Consider the following 16763-nt stretch of genomic DNA (forward strand, 5'->3'; position numbering starts at 1 on the left):
CAAGAGAAGACGGAGAGTAAGTAATGCACACACCATCACATCACTACATCGCACACCTGGGACTCAAACCCAAGTCTATGCTGAACCATCCTGCCACTGCCCCTAGATATTCGTAAGGGCACATCTGGAAGAATGGGTGCTGGTACATGCCATCATCCCCCCCATCACCATCGGCATCATCACCGCCATCGTCAGAGGTGAACAGGCACCACGCACCAGGTATGGTGATAAATGTTCTACAGAAGATCATTTACTCAACGATCTGGCCAACACCATCCTTCTGTTAAATAGGCAGCATTGGGGTGCCTGGGTGGCTCAGTCAGTTAAGCGTTCGACCTCTGATTCGGCTCAGGTCATGATCTCACAGTTCGTGGGATCGAGCCCCGCATCAGACTCCGTGCCATCAGCATGGAGCCTGCATGGGATTCTCTCTCCTCCTCTCTCTCTGCCCCTCCCCTGCTCGCTCTCTCTCTCTCAAAATAAATCAACTTTAAAAAAATAAAAATAAGTAGGCAGCAAGAGTACTGCTACTCTTTACAAATGAAGAAAATGAAGTTCAGAATGGTTACATCAGTGACCAAAGTGGCCAGAGACTACCCACAAACTACAAAATAATAACACTCAAGCTTGAGCCTATCAGAACAAAGATAATTCACTATTCGATTGTTTGCCTTTAGCTGGTCTCAATGGTTCCCCCACTTTACCTCGGTGGTTTACCATTTTTTTGCTCTATAGTTCAAACTGCCAGAGTGGTCCGGTTTTCTCTTCTATTATTATTATTATTATTATTATTATTATTATTAATATGCATCAGATTGAGTCAAGAGAATGTTGGAATATCTGTCTGACAGAGATGTGTCCTTACGTCTCACGATAGTAAAGAAGGAAATTCAAAATTTCCCCCAAAACATCTACCGTCCTGACTATATGAATAAAATGTCAGTGGAAACGTAAATTGTTATGAGATCTATAAATACAAAAACATGCTCTACGATAATATTAGATACACCAACTACATCCCGTGTCAGAACCTCAGCCGGTGGATAGAGCTAATGGGACATAAAGAGTCTACCGCGTTCCCTTTCCCGCCACGAATCTCAGGAAATTTTACACCTGTCAGTAAAAGGAATCTTTCATATTATAAGATCGTGACATTTCTAGGCTAAAAAAGACCTCGAAGGTCATCCAGCCTAACCTAGACCAAGATGTGTTAAGGCTTCTTCCCCTTGATCAAACGGACACCACAGACGCCAACAGAAACCGGACTCTAACAGGGCTGGTGTCTGGGAGCCTCGCGGGGGGAAGAGCCTCATCCTACCTCCTACCTGACCCTCTGGAAAGCATCCTGCTCCAGTTCCAGCAAATCTTTTTTTTTTTTTTTTCAATTTTTTTAAAATGTTTATTTGTGAGAGAGAGAGAATGCACAAGCTGAGGAGGAGCAGAGAGAGAGGGAGACACAGAATCCGGAGCAGGCTCCAGGCTCTGAGCTGTCAGCACAGAGCCCAACGCGGGGCTCGAACTCGTGAACCATGAGATCATGACCTGAGCCAAAGTCAAGCGCTTAACTGACTGAGCCACCCAGGTGCCCCTCTTTTTTTTAAACTTATTTATTTATTTTGAGAGAGAGAGAGAGAGAGCAGGAGCAGGGGAGGGGCAGAGAGTGAGGGAGACCCAGAATCTGAAACAGGCTCCAGGCTCTGAGCTGTCAGCACAGAGCCCGACACGGGGCTCGAACCCACAGACCGTGAGATCATGACCTGAGCCGAAGTCGGACGCTTAACCGACTGAGCCCCCCAGGCGCCCACGTTCCACCAAATCTTGACACACCACTCCCTGACTGGGAATCAGAACCAAAAATTTCCCAGTTTGCTCCCTGCTTCCTCTTACTCAGAAGATAAATCAGCTGTAGGACAGGAGAGAGTTCTGAGGGGTCCTGGAAGGTCTGGGTATCACCTAAAGTCACATAATTGATGACCCTCTCTAAAAACAACTACAGGTCTAGGAACTCAAGGCCTTTTAACACTTCACACACAAGAGACGGAGAACAGCTAAAGAGAACAAAAAGATGAATGAATGAATGAATGAATGAATGAATGAATGAATGAATGAGTATGTGGACATAACAAGAGGCCCACGTGGTCTTGGCTGATACTCTGTGTCCCCATCTATTCCAAAAAATAATAAAGCATAGCAAAACATGTAACCAATAGGAATCCAAATCTTTACTCATTCCCACGAGTCTTGATAAAACATAGGATATTATTCACATACATTAAACATTTCTTTTCAATGCATGGTACCCAGTTCTGCTACTCCCGTCCTCCACATGGAAAACTACTGATCCCCAGACTCGCTGCTGAAACATTTCCTGGAAACACAGTCTGTATGGTTCTTCTGACCCTTTATCACCCTCCTCTTTGCCCCAATTTGTGCTTGTTTATTTGCTGATTTACTTCTTTTACTATGTCATTCCCTTGCGCCTCTCTGCCATCGTTCCTTGAGGCCTTCCCTTGTCATCACCCAGATCCTGCTCAACAAAGGAAAGCTGGGGCACGGGGCGCCTGAGTGGCTCAGTCGGTTAAGCACCTGACTCTTGATTTCGGTTCAGGTCGTGGTCTCACGGTGGTGAGATCCAGCCCGGCGTCAGGCTGCGTGCCGACAGTGTGGAGCCTGGTTAGTGCTCTCTCTCCCTCTGCGCCTTCCCTGCTCACGTGCATTCTCTCTCTCTCTCTCTCTCTCAAAATAAACATACATATATTAATTAATTAACTAAGGAAAGCTGAGACTTGATGCCTGAAGCAAAAGTCACTTCCTTTTATAAGGCAAGGGCAACACTGAAAAAATTGTAAGTTAATCTCTTTCAGCTCATTTATACACAAATGTACATGTATTTTCAAGATGTATTTCTGTATGTAGACCGAAAAACGTGTCCTTGCCTTTTGATCACAGCGGCTTGTGGCAAAACTGTCGGTTTATACTCAACCGAATGCCAAGAGCCGGTACAGAAGTTCACAGCAGCAAAGAACTCTGTCATGGAAAATTTTGAGAAGGCAGGTATTACAATCAGGTGGGAAACCGCACCCAGCCTCTCGGAGTCCAGGTAGGAATAAACAAAAGTCGCACAGCGGGTCACTGAGCGGACACTCAGAGAGCCCCGGCTGAATTCAGGGCTGCTAAGGAAGGAGTGAGGTCCCTGAAAGAGTGGGGGGGTTTTGTTTGTTTTTAAAAACGACCGTTGGGTGGGTTGCTATTTAATCGCATCACTGGGGGGAAAAGGTTCAATTTAATTTTTCATTATCGAAGCCAATTTTTATTTCCTTTAATTAAAATGTGCATTAAATACCCTTTTCTCCAGCGCCGTTAATGAGACTAAGGAGAGGCACGTGGCCTCACCCCAGAACACCAACAGCCGATTGTTCTGGGCTAGTTTCTGCTGAGGGAGCCTCACGGATGGGCCTCTGCTGACCTCACACTTAGGTCCCCAGCACACAGGGTGGAAAGGTCTAGTTGGAGGAGGCTGGGAAAGAAAGGAGAATAAATTATTCCGTTTGTTCATCTGACACCCACATAGATCAGACGGGAAAACAACAGTCACCACAGATTTCTCAAACTTCTTTTTCTTTTGTTCCCCAGGGACATTACCTTTATTTCATAATCTTAGTGACCACAAACCCCAGTCCCGCCTCACAGCCCGTCTCCACTACCACAATATTTAATTGGGAGAAAATGCAAACTGCTCTTTGATGATCCCTCGCTTGGTGTTAAAAAAATTGGCTTTACGTCCAGATCGATCGGAAAGAAACCATTGTAAAAGCTTGTCCTTGCACATCGCAAACGCCTGTCGGGACACCCTGGCGTATTTCACCATTATTAAAACAGCAACCCAAAATAAATAAATAAAATAAAACAAAGAGGGAGCCCATGTGGGGCCTGAGTAATGCAACGACTGGAAAATCATCTCTGCTTTGGCGGAAGATTAGAATCAAGAAATGCAACCATTTTCATCGCGGGTATGACTCTTTGTAACGGATTTCAGCGATGGCCCCAAATGGATGGTGCCTGCTCTTCTGTTACCCACAGTTGATAAATGTGCATCAATTTTTCATTTTGAAGCGTTATTTCCTTTTGCAATTTGCCAAGTGCCTTTTCATGCCCCATTTGAAGACTGTCCCTCGAACAAACCTCCTTCAGGGAAGACAAGTTAATTATCTGACCGCCACTCCGATTGTTGGCTGCTGGAAATAAAATCCTTCGCCAGCCCCGATGGTGAAATGCCCACTCTGCCATTTGAAAATGGTGTCAAGGGGCGCCTGGGTGGCGCAGTCGGTTAAGCGTCCGACTTCAGCCAGGTCACGATCTCACGGTCCGTGAGTTCGAGCCCCGCGTCAGGCTCTGGGCTGATGGCTCGGAGCCTGGAGCCTGTTTCCAATTCTGTGTCTCCTCTCTCTCTGCCCCTCCCCCGTTCATGCTCTGTCTCTCTCTGTCCCAAAAATAAATAAAAAACGTTGAAAAAAAAAATTTTTTAAGAAAATGGTGTCAAATTCCCGCAGGGTCCAGTCGTGGGCCAGTAGGAGAGCAATGGCCAAGAACCCAGACCTGGAGTCAGTCAGACCCGGGCCCAACCGCTGCACTTACTTTGGGCAAGTTATTTAACCTCGATGAGCCTCAGTTTCCCCCTCTGTAAAATGGAGGTAAGACTAGTTCCTGGGCTCTGAGATCATTATAAAGATTAGACACCATGCGTCCTTAGCTGTTGGCACGTAGTAAGCACTGAACAAATATTTCTGTTCTGATAACTGTAACAACCAAAGAGTCCCCTGCCGCTCACCAGGAGAGACTGTTGATTTCATGATGCTTCTCTAGACATCACTGAAGAAACACTTCCACACTAGACATATTTTCTCACTTCCCCTATGTTTAGTGGTGCACACTGATGACTTCGGGAAGGACGGTGCCAATGTGCTTTGTGTGTGTGCTCTGTAGCACATCGCTGCTTGTTGGGGAGATTTTTCCAAAGGCAAATCAACATTCCTAGGTGCTTCTTCTTTTTCCTGAGGCAACACTTAGCCACTCTCCTCTACAAGTTTATCCTTCGTAGTCATCTAGTTTTTAAGAGTCCAAACACAAGGAATCTGGGACAATGCCATTCCTGAGTTAAAATAATTAGTTTACCCCAAGAAAAGAGAAAGGAGGGGGCAGAAAAGTCCCTTCGGTTTAGTGTTTAAACATTCAAGCTGTGGGATGCATATTCTAATGTGAGTTTCAGAAGAGGAAAATAAACAGTACAAGACCCAAATATGTATTAATTATGGTTTATTTATTTAGCGCCACTGATGCGTATCAAGCTATGCAGACGGTAAATTGAAGGGGGGAATAAGGTCCCAGTTCAAGGAAGCAAATCACCTCAGAATACCTCCACATCTGAATGTTTTACACAGAGCTCAGTGGCCGATGATGACGACGGGAAAATGGGAGTTAAATCCACAGAAGAGGTGTGAGGGGGACAAGGCAGAGGGTAAAAAAAGAGAGAGCTAAAGGAAACAATTCCAACACTGTTTAAGATCCCGGCCATGTGGGGGATGTCAAGGGAAAATTCCTGCTGCCTGCTCCCAACTCCTCTGAATCCTTCACGGACCAAGAGAGACAAGATTGCAAATCCAAGGCAGTCGTTTGGACCACCTTCCTGCAGATCTCACCACTAATTTCTAATCATGCAGACAGAAGGCTCAGGATGCTCCTAGAAAGACATTTCCCCCTTGATGAGTTAACATGAGGAGACTCACCAGTCCTGACAGCAATATGTAACTGTGAGTCATGCAGGTGCTGCTTGAGAAATGCCTGCCGGAAGATTCTAGAATCCTGAACCTGCAGGCTGCTGTGAATTATTTTGACAAGAGCAGGAATCATGACACATTCCTCTGTTTTGATTTCCCAAAAAGACCTTATTTTTTATAAAAGTCTCCTTTACTGGGGTCTAATGTATATAGGATACAATTTACTCATTTTAAAGGCACAGTCTGATGAATTGTGAGAAAGGCATACAGTCATATAGCCACTAGCAGAATCACGGTGGAGAAAATGTTCACAACCCCAAAAGGACCCCTCATGCCCCTCTACAGTCAATCCCCACCCCAACCCCAGGCCCTCGCGACCACGGATCTACTGGCCATCAACATGACTCTTGCCTCTTGGAGAATTTGCTATGAGGGCTCTTGTCCCTGGCTTATTTCACTTTCAGTAATGCCTCCAAGGTCCGTTTGTGTCTGCAATATGTATTTGCTGTCCAGCCTTTTTCTTGCTGTATAGTACTCCACTGTGTGAACGCACCCCAGTTTATCTATCCACGGACATTTGGGGTGTTTCCAACTTGCTGCTAGTATGAATACAGCTGCTGCAGATTTCAACTACAAGTCTTTGTGTGAACATATTTTACTTCTGGGGGGAAATGCCTAGGAATGAAACCGCTTGGCCATACGGGGAGTGTGGCTGACATTTAGAAGAACTGCCTCTATGTTTTCTAAAGAGGCTGTATCATTCTGCTTTCCCATCCTTGCCAACACTTGCTAGTGTCAGTGTTTAATTTTAGCCATTCTGGTGGATGTGAAATGGTATTCGCTGTGATTTTAATTCCTATTTCCCGAATGACCGATTATGTTAAGCAACTTTTCACGTGCTTGTTCACCGTTCATATATATTCTTGGGTGAAATGTCTACTCAAAGATTTTGCCAATATTTCAGTGGACTGTCCTTTTTTTTTTTTTAATTTTTTTTTTCAACGTTTATTTATTTTTGGGACAGAGAGAGACAGAGCATGAACGGGGGAGGGGCAGAGAGAGAGGGAGACACAGAATCGGAAACAGGCTCCAGGCTCTGAGCCATCAGCCCAGAGCCCGACGCGGGGCTCGAACCCACGGATCACGAGATCATGACCTGGCTGAAGTCGGACGCTTAACCGATTGCGCCACCCAGGCGCCCCAGGACTGTCCTTTTTTATCCAACTTATCGATTATTTCTTTCATGATTCGTTGTTTTTATCTCTTAACAAATCTTTGCCTAACCCAAGGTCAAAAACATTTTCTATGTTTTTCTATAAATTTATATTGACAGATCTTGACATTTAGATATATGATCTACTGAACTTTAACTTCTGCATGTGAAATGGGATAAGGACTGAAGTTCACTTCTACATATAAATACCCAGTTGTGGGGCGCCTGGGTGGCTCAGTCGGTGGAGTGTCTCACTCTTGATTTCAGCTCCCATCATGACCTCGTGGTTTGTGGGATCGAGCCCCACGTTGGGCTCTGCACTGTCAGCACGGAGCCTGCTTGGGGTTCTCTCTCTCTCTCTCTCTCTCTCTCTTCTCCTCCCTCTCCTCTCAAAATAAATAAATAAACATTAAAAAAGAAAGTTATTTAAAAAAACACCCAGTCATCCCAACACCATCTGTGGAAAGACAAATATTTCCCACTGAGCTGCCTCTGAGCAAAGCTGGTGAACGCCACCAGGTAAATGGACTCAACAGCAGGAGCTCCAAGTGAGAGGTGGTGATGGGATGATTCCAAAACAGTGATAGAAGTGTTTAATAAACACATTAGAGAATCCTACTCCACAGCCATTTAAAGTGATGATAAAGATCTGTATTTATCAATGATGAAGATACTTAATGAAGTATCACTTAACAAAGCAATAAAAAATTTATCACTCGATAAAGTGATGAAAAATGTATCACTCGATAAAGTGATGAAAAAACCATATTACAAAACAGATAGATAGGATGATTTCATGTTTCTAAATAGAGTAGGAGACAATATGAAACACAAAGACAGGGGCTCAGTTGGAGGAGGGTGCGACTCTTAATCTCAAGTCTGCGTCCCATGTTGGGTGTAGAGATTACTTAAAACACACACACACACACACACACACACACAGACCGACAAAAGGTCTACTCCAAAAGTACGTGGTCATCTCTCCACCAACGTGAGTTAAAGATGATTTATATTTATGTTTTTGGCAATTTTCTAAAGTTTCTCAATGTGTGTAAGGGGTGTTTTCATGATAAAAAAGACTTTCCTATTTTGAAAGAGTGTCACAGGTGGAAAGCCAGAAATGAGGGTGAGCAGTGAGTTCCTGTTCCAGATCCGAAGGGCTAAGCCATCCCATTTGTCACTAGTAAGTCTTGATGAGTCTCAATGCCATGTGAACAGCATGGAGAGAACCTCAAGTATAGTTCCAGACAAGGCACCCATTCTCTGTAAAATGCATGCTGACGTGTGTAATTCTTAGATCCGAGGATGCTAAGGTCGAATGCATGGCAAGAGAAACTGCTGGGAAACGTACGAATAATGGGAGAAATCCGTAGTCAAGCTATTTCCGATTAGTTCTCATTCAGAGTCAGTTGTTCATGGCCGTAAGGCAGCATCACGCCACTGTCTACAGAATCTTGGAGTGACTCCGAATTAACTATAATTGGACTTCCTGCCTTGCAGATTATCTGCAGTGGCTCTCGAATTGGCCCATTCAGCCCAGCAGCTCTCCAGCTGAGTGCCATCACGGAGCCCAGTAGCCCAGCATCTATCCAGAAGAGTTGAACGCAGACGCAAAAACAGAACAAGGTCAAGGAATCAGGGATGGACTAACACAGAAACAAGATGCCGAAGAGATTTCTACATCCACCTGCAGGTTTTTGACAGTAAAGTTATTAACCAGCCAGGCAACAAAGGGGAATAAGTAAGCCTAAGTTAAAATTAGAAAGATTTTCACTTTGGCCGCAGGATACGCTTTGCTGAGAACATGGTTACGTTCGTTCGCTACGAACACTGTGGCTCAGACCACGTCCATGGTTTTTCAACGATGACCAGTTGGGGCTCAGATCCTAAGGGTTAGCCGCGGGGCCAGTTCCTTGGATTCTTGAAAAAAATAACCAGACTGTGGCAATCAGCCTCCAAAATTTTAACCACACATCAGTGATCAAAATCATCATTGATTCCGTCAATTAATAGTTCCTGATAATTAAATATAACCTGGCCACTGTCCATTTTCCCTCAATCCCTTCTATTCATTCTGTAGAGTGCTTTAGGAAATAAATACGTCTGAATGAACATCTCCCATGGCAAGTGTGATACTCCCTTGAGATTTCTTTCAGCGGGAGGAACAGTACTCCCGGCCTCCACAGCTCTGGCAGTCACAGAAATGTCTGCCCCACACCCTCTGGTCACCATCACCTTTTCCTACAGGTGCTTGTGCTGCTGAGCACGGGGAGCAACAGAGAGAGAGGAGGGAGGAGAGGAAGAAGGTGCAGGCTTGGCTCTGTGGGGTTTCAATTCCTGAAAACTATTCGCAAGCCTGACTTAGGAAAGTAATTTCACACAGAGTCAGGGGTTCTCAGAAGGAGAACCCCCTTTCCTCCCCTTCAGATACTAGCTATTTTGAGGCTTCTTGGATGAGGACTCCTTTGGGGTGACAAATTTCTGCCTTCAAAGACTGTCAGGGAAGAAAACTGAGTGACCCATTGTACTGCATTACACAGCTTCCCTTAACGCCGGAAACAGGGATACATTTCTGGAGTTGCTATACAAACAGGGAAAACAAGTAATGTCACAATAGTAACAGCTAATGATCATGGAAATGCTCTATGAACTGATACTACGCCAGGTGCTTCCACATATATCACTTCATTTAAAAAAATTTTTTTAATGTTTGTTTATTTTTGAGAGAGAGACAGACAGACAGACACAGAGAGTGAGTGCGGGAGGGGCAGAGAGAGGGAGACACAGAATCCAAAGCAGGCTCCGGGCTCTGTGCTGTCAGCCCAGAGCCTGACACGGGGCTCGAACCCACGAACTGTGAGATCACCACCTGAGCCGAAGTCGGTCGCTTAACCGACTGAGCCCCCCAGGCGCCCCGATAGCACCTCATTTTATTCTCACCCCAACCTATGAAGTAGGTTACTACCGTCACTTCTTTAATGGTCCGGGAACTGGAGCTCAGAGAGGTTAAGCAAGCAGTTCAAGGTAACACAGCAGTAGAATCAGGGTTTGGACTCTCATCAGCCTGTCCCTAACCTGGGCTTTAAGTCACCAGCTGTCCTGCACGTTCTACACCCAAGAGAAGCAGACTGAACTCCAAGAGCAGTTACTGGCCTCATCACAACGTATGCTCTTTGAGGTTTTGGGTCTTTTTTTTTTTTTTTTTTGCATCTAAAGAAGATTAACCTAAATAGAGCTCTTCCTGAAACCGTGTTGATCAGGATGAAGAAGCAGTGAAGCCATCCAGACAAAGCCTGGTGCAGCCTCACCGCAGAGCAGTGCCCTCTACCCCGTTCCCAGCCACCACCAATGCCTTCCCATGGGAAGACTTTCAGATTTTTCTGCGAACACACTGTGGGAGTTTAACGTGGGCCCACCTGACAGCTGAGAGGAGACTTTTGTCTTGTGCTTCCAGAAAAGGGGAAAAAAGGAAGAAACAAGAAGAAAAACCAGAACAACAAAACCAGGGAGAAGCCTGCTTGTCTTTTCAGCACCCGTTCAATCAGTTCGGAGTGGCAGCTGGCAGAGTTTCCCAGACCATCGAGCAATGACCCTACTCAGGAAAGACTTTCCAGTTAGACGAGAAACCAACCCAACAACCCCTCCAGCATCTAGCAGGGCAGTGTTATGACCTTAACCAACAAAGTGGTGTTAGCATTAATTCCTATAACAACAGCTTTTTTTTTTTTTTTTTTTTTTTTTTTGCTCGGGGGATTAAGTGATTTACCCAGTTCATCAGCAACACAGCAGGAATTTGAACCCAGGCCCGGCTGAGTGCACAGCCCCGGCTGCTGACCACTCTTCTGGACCAAGCGTCAGCACGCACTTTCCGTAAAAGGCCACGTCCGTAATATTCTCAGCCTTATGAGCCACGAGGTCTCTGTTGCAACTTCTCAGCTCTGCTTCTGTGAACAAATGGGCGTGGCTGGGTGCGAAGAAAACTTTATTACAAAAACAGGTCGCCAGCCAGATTTGGCCCAAGAGCCACAGTCTGCCAACCCCCATTCTAGTCTTTCACACAGGAGAAAAGACCTGAGCTGCATCTGTTAAGGACTGTGCATTCGTTTGCGAAGGCTGCCGGGACAAAGTGCCACGAACTAGGTGGCTTAAACAACAGAGAATTATTTTCTCACAGTTTGGAAGCTGGTAATCTGAGATCCAGGTGTCAGCAGGATTGAGATGGGTTGAGAGAGTCCAAGCCCTCTCTCCTTGGCTTGTAGATGGCCATCTTTTCCCTGTGTCTTCCCATGGTCCTCTGTGTGTGTGTCTCTGTCCCTTAATCACCTCTTTTTGTAGAGACACCAGTCATATTAATCTACCAGCCTCCTTTTACCTGAATTACCTCTTTAAAGACCTTGTCTCAAATACAGTCACCTTCTGAGGTAACAAGGCAGTTAGGACTTCAATATATGGATGGCAGTGGGGGGGGGGGAACACAATTCAGCTCATCACAAAGGGAAGATCTCAACAAAGAGAGGAAGGAAGAAAAGGAAAAGTATAGGGTTTTATGAGTGTCTGTACAAGTCAGCCAGACCTTAAATTGGGTGGTTAGGGATCTTTCCTTGAAGAAGTGATATTCTAGTTGAAGTTGCCTAAGAATAGCATCAAGCAATCAAACCAACAAAACAAAGAATATTTATTGGCTCACGTAATTGAAAAGTTCAGGCCTAGGTCTAGCTTCAGGTATGGTTTGATCTAGGGGCTCAATCACTGTCACCCACAGAAGGTTGTGTAAGGAGAAGAATGCCTTTATTTGTTTAACAAACACATACCGAATTCCCTTTTCACACCAACCCTCTCTTAGCACTAAGGCTTACCCAATGAATGAGGCCTTCAAGAAGGTTCCAGTCCCATGGATGCCACCATAGCAGAGACCTTGAATGAGGGTAAAACCCACACAGAAGAAAACAGTGCTGAGAAATGGAGAAGAGGACAGATCTAACGGCATTGATGAAACACCCGCATCAGGGCGCCTGGGTGGCACAGTGAGTTAAGCATCTGACTTTGGCTCAGGTCGTGATCTCAAGGTTTGTAGGTTCAAGCTCCTCGTCGGGCTCTGTGCTGACAGCTCAGAGCCTGGAGCTGCTTCAGATTCTGTGTCTGCCTCTCTCTAACCTTTCCCCACTCACTGGCTCTCTCTCTCTCTCTCTCTCAAAAATAAATAAACATTAAAATTTTTAAACAAAAAACACCTGCATGAAGCCACACCTGAAGTTACCATACCCCTAAATATCTCAGTCCACGGCCAGTAACTTCCATTGATTTCGTTTGCTGCATTTCGCTGTGTACTTGGACCATTCCAACTCAAACATCCCTTCTTCGTAGGAAGTGATGCTGACCATCCATAAGACCAGATCTTCTTTATACCCACCCATAACCCCCAGCACTTTGTCATGCCACTTACCACACCTGCAGTTAAGTTCTGTAACTAATTTCCTTGACAGCTACCTCCCCTGAGAGCCCTATGCTGGCACACGGTGGGTGCTTGCTCCACCAAGCTATTTTTTTGTTTAATACGTCTCCAGAGCAGTTTTAGGTTCCCAGCAAAATTGAGCAGAAAGTACAGGAAGTTCCTGGGGCCCTGGGTGGCTCAGTGGGTTGAGCGTCCGACTTCAGCTCAGGTCGTGATCTCGCGGTTCGTGGGTTCGAGCCCCGCGTCGGGCTCTGTGCTGACCGCTCAGAGCCTGGAGCCTGCTTCGGATTCTGTGTCTCCCTCTCTCTCTGCCCCTCCCCTGCTCATGCTCTGTCTCAAAAATAACAAATAAACATAAAAATTCGTTTTAAAAAAGTACAGGAAGTTCCCATTTACCTCCTGCCCCCCCCCCCCACACACACACGCAGCATCCCCAATTATCAATATCCGGCACCAAAGTGGCCCCCACCAAAGTGGTCCATCTGTTACAATCAATGAACCAACTGTTGATATATCATTGTTGCCAAAAGTCCCTAAGTTACGTTAAGGTTCACCCCTGATGTTGTACATGGGTTTTGACAAATGTATAATGACATGCATCCACCACTACAGGGTCACACAGAGTAGTTCCACTGTCTGACCCTCCTCTGAGCTCCACCTCTGCATTCTTCCTCCTGTCCCCAAGCCCTGGTAAAATTTAAACAAACAAGAAACAAACAAGCCCTTTTAAACCAACAAGAAAACTGTATTTTTTATGCCCCTGCTACTCTGGGATGCTGCTTTCTGTCCTGGCCCCTTCTTCCAGCCTCCAGGGCAGTTCCCTCCAGGTTACCAGTCTGTGCCCAGGATAGGACAGGAGCACAGGGCACTCAGTAGCATCTCAGAAAGGGGGCCTCGCAACTTCCAGGCTTATGCCCTCGGCAGCCTCCATTCCACTTGGCAACCGGCAGCCCGGCCACTTTTTGTCCTGAGATGTGCGAGAATGCATCTGGAGCAAGGCATGATCCCCCCACTTCCGACAGATTCACTTAGTGTAATGTCACAGGTAAACGTATCCAAACCCCAGAGATGTTCTATTTATGGTAATTGCTCTGAAATGTTACCAACGCGTGTCTCAAAATATAGGTGTTGTCTTGAGCATGTGATGAGAGGGTGAGGTGTGCCTCTTCTCCCTTCTTCATCTTGGACCCCCTCCCGGAACAAAAGGCTTCTGACAATTAACGATTCCCTGTTTTGGTTTATTTCAAGCCTTCCGGAAGGTACTGTGAGCCTCAAGGCTCAGCCTCCCCATCTGATCTCACTAATGCAACTTACGTAGTATGTGCCATTGCCAATGTTAAAGAAAGGGATCCAGGATGCCCCCAAAGTGTCTTTCATACTCTCATCTGCCTGCTGGGTTTTCGGACAAAGACAGATTGAGAGGGCGGGGGGTGGTTCACTGCCCAGTCCTCTTCCGCTTGAAGGTAGGAAGTATGCTTCAACACCAATGGATTCGGGGGTGTGGTGCTGATTTCCCAACATCCACCTCCTGGAAAAGTCATGAAGCCTCATCCATGGCTCTGCTTGGCCTTTCCTTCATGCCCGGTCCTCACCATTATCTCCCGCCTCAGGCATCCCCCTCCCTATCTCGTGACCCAAAGCCCAGAAGGATGGGATGCTCAGAGGGGGACCGGTACCTTGGGCTCTGCAACCTGACAGAACACGCCCTCCAAGGATGCGGTGAGGAAGGCTGCTGCCAGGACTTGGGACTCCCCTCACAGAAAGCATCATCTGCTCAAATTCTGTGTCCCCCCCCCACCGCGCCCCCCTCCCCCGCTCACACTCTTTCTCTCTCTTTCTCAAAAATAAACGTTTAAAAAAATTTTTTTAAAGGGGCGCCTGGGTGGCTCAGTCGGTTGAGCATCCGACTTTGGCTCAGGTCATGATCTCACAGTTCGTGGGTTCAATCCTTACATCAGGCTCTGTGCTGACAGCCCAGAGCCTGGAGCCTGCTTCAAATTCTGTGTCCCCCCTCTCGCTCTGCCCCTCCCCCACTCACATTCTGTCTCCCTCTCTAAAATAAACATTAAAAAATAAAAAAATAAAAAGCATCATTCACTTCACATGTGCTACCTGAGCATGCCCGGCATGACGGGGCCTCTGGGGACGAGGCCATGTGAAGGAAAGAGGAAAAGAGGACAGTCCATGCCCTCATGGAGCTAAAATTCAATTCAAGACACAAATGTTGACCACACAAATCACACAAGTACGTGTAGAATGTCCAACGGTGACCGAGAATACAGAAAAGTACATGGTCCTGTCTCTGGGTGACAGCAGGGATGCGTCCCGTCAGGGCAGGGTTCCCTGGGGACGTAGGACTCCCGGCAGTCACTTCCTCAACTCACTCAGGTCTTGCTTGAAAGTCATGGCCTCAGAAAAGATGTCCTGGACCCCATGAAGTAGCCCTCTCCCTACTCCCTGCCCTCACTCTGCCTCAGTCTCTCACTCTACTCACCACCCCCTGAAATTACACTGCACGTCCACTGGCCTCTCTTTGCTGAGAGAATATAAGCCCCACTGTCTTCTTTTTGTCCCACCAGCAGTACCTACAACAGCGCCCGGCACATAGTAGGCGCTCAATAAACGTCTGTTAAATGAACGAGTCCGTTGTGCAGATCTCTGAATGACCACTAGGTGGAAACACTAGGGACCCATGAGGGGAACCAGACCTTGGGAGGTGTAACCAGTGTCACGGATGCCCGAGGGACCAGCGTCCGAGGGGCGAACGAGACAGGACCACCGAGGATGAGGAGGCAGGGGGCCGAGTGGCCGGGGCAGATGTCATGATGTCTGGTGTTGCTCCAAACAAAACTGTGACCAGCCAGCATTTTCACCTTTACCCTAAAAGGAAGAGAGGGCTAAAGAATCATTCCAAGCTGGGAGGGAGATTGTGAGGGTGGTTAAAATATAACCAGATTCGGGGCACCTTGGGGGCTCAGTCAGTGGAGCCTCTGACCTCACAGTCCATGGGTTTGAGCCCCGAGTCGGGCTCTGTGCTGACAGCTCAGAGCCTGGAGCCTGCTTCACATTCTCTGTGTGTCTCTCTCTCTGCCCCTCCCCTCCCCGACCTGTGCTCTCTATCTCTGTCTCTCTCTCTCAAAAATAAAATAAATACACACTTTTAAAAACTAAAAAAAAAAAAAAAAAGAGTTGGAGGGGAAGGCTGGGAAGGTTCCCCAAGTTCCACGCGGTGACCCACAAGACCCAACGCGGTAGCCACGGCCCCACCCCCTAACAGTCAAGAACAAGGGGGCTTCTTGGAAACCCGGGCTTAACCCTGAACCCACCGCCTTACGAAGACGTCCTCCCGCGCCCATCCACCTGAGGGTGGTGTTCTTTTCCCACCTAATGTAAGCCTCCGACTCTCTGGGTTTTCTTTTTCACTCGACTCGAAATTCTCTCGCTTTCCCCCTCACGGACCTAAAACAGACACTAGGGGCAGGAAGGGGCCCCTCCTCGACGCACCCAGGGAGAGGGAGGTTGCCTACAACAAGGACCCACCACAAAATTACAATCTCTTTCATATTTTATGTTCTATCGACCACCTTGTTGGTAAATTTAATCCACCTCTGAAACCCACCGAGAGCCCGCGTGGTATCGAATATACGGGGCTTTTGTACAATTTCGAAATACAGGGTGCCTCTGGTTAGAAGTGAAATTGCCAGGAGAAAATCGTTGCTACTTAGCAAGCTTAGCATGAGGGGAGAATATCAATCAACAGCATGTGTACATGCACAAGCGTGTGTGTGTGTGTGTGTGTGTGTGTGTGTGTGTGTGTGCACACGTGTGCGTGTATGTGTGGCACAATGGGAGGAGAGAGAAATTGCCGATTAAGTGGGGGAGTCGCCTGCTCTCTCTCTCACGCACACACGCACGTGTCTGTACTCTTGACCCTAAAGTGGAGGCAGCTTGAACCCTTTGTGGGTTGCCATCACCACCCGTCAATGCGTGTTAACGACGGAGCCCTGCACTTCTCTGATACACATGAACGATGCCCAGAACTGTTAACAAGCTTGCAATGGCCTCCTGGATGGCTCAAACCGAAACCGTGACTGTTCCAGAGCCAGAACGCAAGGGAAAGAAAGCATGGCGTGGATACGACTGCCCACGACCTCTCTGACGCGGGGACGCAGCAGCTGTGCACATCTTTTATTCCAGACCAAGGCACTGATAGGAAATCTGAGCGTGAAGAGGCTGCTGTCACGTCGCTGCATCTCGAAACCAGCTCCCTTTGTGCCCCTCCCCGTGTGGCATCAACGTGCTGGAGTCCAGGACCGAGGACGGA

This window comes from Puma concolor, chromosome A3, assembly GCF_028749965.1.
Source record: "Puma concolor isolate L17-30 chromosome A3, mPumCon1.1.hap2, whole genome shotgun sequence".
NCBI lineage: Eukaryota > Metazoa > Chordata > Mammalia > Carnivora > Felidae > Puma > Puma concolor.